At 36.6% G+C, this 4,305-nt stretch overlaps 1 pseudogene; it reads left to right on the forward strand.

Moving 5' to 3' along the window:
• The first annotated feature begins 229 nt into the window (after nucleotides 1-229).
• Nucleotides 230-329, forward strand: LOC123325410 (annotated as a pseudogene).
• Nucleotides 330-4,305: the final 3,976 nt, after the last annotated feature.

Raw genomic sequence — 4,305 nt, forward strand, 5'->3', positions numbered from 1 at the left:
TTTTCTTGACCCAGGGACTTCATATTCGATTAACTAATATTTCTCCCATTTCTAACTCTTAAATATTTTCCAATTCTATTCTCTTTGTTTTCACCATCTTGGCCAAATTCACCATTATTGATATTCTAGTTGCAAATTTATTCATATCTGTGATCTGCTTAATACTGTTTAATAGCTTTCCGATATTCTTAGGGAAAAGATGAAAATATTCAATAATAAAAACCTTGCTGTGCTCACTTCCGCAGCACATATACCAAAATTGGAGCGATACAGAGAAGATTAACATACACGAGGATGACATAAAAACTTTGCTGACCAGCCTGGCCTAAGTCTACTGTTCTTCAATATCTATCCATCACCTGTTGCTCACTAAGCTCTTTACTCCACATACCTTCCAGTTCCACTAAGGAGTTAAGCTTCTTTAAAGATTTTATTTATTTATTTATCAGAGAGAGAGAGAACAAGCAGGGGGCAGCAGCAGGCAGAGGGAGAAGCAGGCTCCCTCCTGAGCAGGGAGCCCGATGCGGGACTTGATCCCAGGACCATGAGATCATGACCTGAGCCGAAGGCAGAGGCTTAACCAACTGAGCCACCCAGGCATCCAGGAGCTAAGCTTCTCCTGATAAAGTCCTCTATTTACTCTTCAGGTCTCAAATGTGACTTCTTCTTGGGTGAGTCCCTAAATCGCCGCCTCTCTCAGCAGATTTGCTCCCTATACTTACATGGATCTGTACACTTTTTCTTCTAAGATGCCACTACCATTCTAATTAAGTAATTATTGGTGTAACATTTTGTTCACATCTGTCTCAAAGGTAAGGTCAATGAGAAAGAGAGAATCATGCCATTGGAATATATCACTTTATCCTTACCAGCCAGCACATTGCTTTACCATAGTAGATGTTCAATAAATATCAGTTAAGGAATAAATATCTGGCACTCTGCCCTGCTCCCATGGAGAGCATAGTTTATGGGAAGTGGAGATTCAGCGAAAACAAGTGTTGAGAAGTGTTAGGAAGTGGATATACAAGAGTCATGTCACCCACTAGGGGGGCAGTCCCTAACTTCATCTGGGCTGATAAAGAAGGCCTCCTGGCTCAGTCGTTAAGCATCTGCCTTCGGCTTAGGTCATGACCCCAGGGTCCTGGGATCGAGTCCGGCATCGGGCTCCCTGCTAAGCGGGAAGCCCGCTTCTCCTTCTCCCACGCCCCCTGCTTGTGTTCCCTCTCTCGCTGTGTCTCTCTTTGTCAAATAAATAAAATCTTTAAAAAAAAAAAAAAAAGAAGGCCTCCATAAGAAAGCTGTGTGCTTTCAAGCTGAGAGGAAAGGTGAGTGAGAGTTGGCTGGATGAGAGTGCTGGAGCAGGGGGTGGGCAGGCTGAGGGAACAGCACCTGCAAACTCTCTGAAGCAGGAGAATGCATAATCTGTATAGGACAGGTATCCATGAATTGGCAGCCAGTTCGTGGGATGATGTAATTTTGCCTGGAGAGCATGTCCTTGGTGACTTGTGTGTTTCAAGTCTGGGGGGCTCTCCCCAAAACATTGTGTTCTGATCAAGACTTTGGGGACTTTTGTCAGTAAAAGAAAGACAAATACCATATGATTTCTCTCATATGCGGAATTTAAGGAACAAAACGAAGGAAAAAGAGACTAACAAAAAAACCAGATTCTTAACTATAGAGAACAAACTGGTGGTTACTAGAAGGGAGGTGAGTGGGGGGATGAGTAGAATAAGTGAGGGAGATTAATAGTGCAGTCATCGTGATGAGCACTGAGTAATGCATAGAATTGTTGAATCACTATATCATACACCTGAAACTAGTATAACAGTGTATGTTAACTATACTGGGATTAAAATAAAAATTTAAAAAAGACTTTTGTAGCTTTCTGACTCCTCTGAGGTGAGAGGGGCATTCTTAGTTCACATAATAGCATATTGGGGACCCAAGATCTGATCCAATTTTAATAAAAACATTAACAGTAATAAAGAAATGTGTTGATTTTTGCTGTACGTTTGCAGAATAAAATAACCTAGCTTATATATGCACACACAAAATACACATAGACACACACACATGCACATGCAGAGAATGGCCTAAAAAATACGTACCAAAATATAAGATTGGATGTATGTGAGAATGGGACTATACCTTTTTACTTTCTACACTCTCTCTTGTTTGAAATTATCCATCCAGTGTACCTTTTGGCATCACTTGTGTGATCAAAACTTTTAAAATATAATTAAATGTAAAATGAATATAAATTAAAATACAAATAAGTAAGCGGAAATATGTATTTAATTTAATATACATAGTGCAATAAGTATGCTAAAATATGCAAAATGTATCTTTAGCTGAGAAATCATCACATGATTTATCTTGGATAAAGGTAATGTGGGACGCGCGCATGACACTAGAATCATGAGCTGATAGTTGTATGATTTTAATCACTAATAGTTAAGCCTTGATTTTCCATGCTGATATATTTGTAGGTTCCTCTGCTTCAAGCCATCTCAGTTAGCCGTGCAAAGGGGTGAAAGTTCCAGGGATTTGTTTGGCAACATGTTTCTGAAAGGCCGTTTGGTACAGCTGCCTTCCATTTGTTTCATCAAGAGACTAAGCAAAACTAAAGTAGTTCTTCGTGATGAACTGGCAGGAAAGTGCCAAGATCATTTTACTGCTTAAAACGACTTGGCAGTAGGAAATGTTAAAATATTACAATCTCTCATATCTATGAACTCAGACAGGCTTTCAGTGGATGGCTCGCAAGCACGTACGTGATTAAGATGCAGCCACATGGCCTTGGCTTATATTTCAGGCTGATGGGAGGAAGATAAAGAATTTGGATACTTTTAAATATATTAATAGTAATTTCTTAGGAAACCTTTGCCGGTTTGAGCCAAATGTTAATCTAAGAAATTAAGCTGTCTCCATTTTGATGTTGGTAAGCACTGCAATCCCCATTGATCAATGGGATTTCCTTTGCATTTGGGAAAGAGGGCTACATTTATTGAGAAATTGTGTGCTAAGTAAAATCCTGAGATAAACAACTTTATGGAAGGCAAACTGACGGTTTACCATACCTTTCCAGAATTTAAAGAGCTATTGTGGTTTGCTTTCTTTTCATGCAAATTGTGGAATGGATGAAAGTGACACAGAGTGTTGACACCAGCTAAATGGAAACACGATGTAGACAGTTACTGCAGATGCCTTATTACAAGGTTCTGCAACACACATGGTTCCTGAAGACTTCTTGCAATTGAAGCATCCGTGCTTTTCTTCACTACTGATGCTAATTTTGCCAATTTATGAGTGGCTTTCTGCTGTGAATACTACTACAAAAGAGCATATGTTAACTGGTCAGTGCAGTCTTTTTGTTTTTGTTTAATCTGAAGACTGCTTTGATAACTATATGAATCAATAAATTACCAAAATAAGGATCAAATAAATAAATCACAGTGTTGTTAACCCTCCAGAATTATTATTACTGTTTTTTAATGGAGGGAAGTAATATTAGGGGAAAAAACAGATGACACCAAATTTACCAAAATTTCAAAGTTTTAGAAGAAGAGTTGTAAAAGAGTATCTGGTTACCTATTTTGTCTATAGGATTTCAGTTTATGATTGATATTAAGATGAACATTTGTTAATTGACAAGATTTCCATTGATGTCTGGTCTCTCTGTGTGCATATATGCATCCTACATATTTATAAGTTAATAATTGAAAATAAAAAAGGATTTGTCATGTCAAAAATTGGAGAAGAATAAATTGACAGTGGAACAAAATATTAAATTGCAGCTTTTGTCTGCATGGATATTAAAATTAAGATCTTGTAGAAATGGCTCAAAATCTGTTTGATCTTACTCATATTCAAACATACATTTGATGTGTTAAACTTAATTTTAAAAAGGATTCCATTGAATTCAAAGACAAGTAAAGATCTTTCTGCTAAATATAAAAGAAGCACATTTATTTTCATTTTGTTTTAATTTTCCCAAGTTTAATTTATTTTAAAACATGAATATAGCCACTTTAGGGACAATTTTTAAGAAGGAAAAGCAACTAATATTTTCACTAACATAAAAAACAAATGAATACTTATAAAAAAACATTTAAATGTATCAGTTCAGAATCAGTTTATAAGTATAATTGTTTTTAATCTCCTTATATTTTGCATTATAAAATTAAGTAAAATAAAACTTTTATACTTTTCTTTATGAAGAAACTTCCAAAACTTTCACATTGCAGATGAGTTACATAAACCATTTTGTAAATGAGCAACCTTTAGAACTCACAGTTCCTGAGC

This window comes from Neomonachus schauinslandi, chromosome 7 (genome assembly GCF_002201575.2).
Source record: "Neomonachus schauinslandi chromosome 7, ASM220157v2, whole genome shotgun sequence".
NCBI classification, from domain to species: Eukaryota; Metazoa; Chordata; class Mammalia; order Carnivora; family Phocidae; genus Neomonachus; species Neomonachus schauinslandi.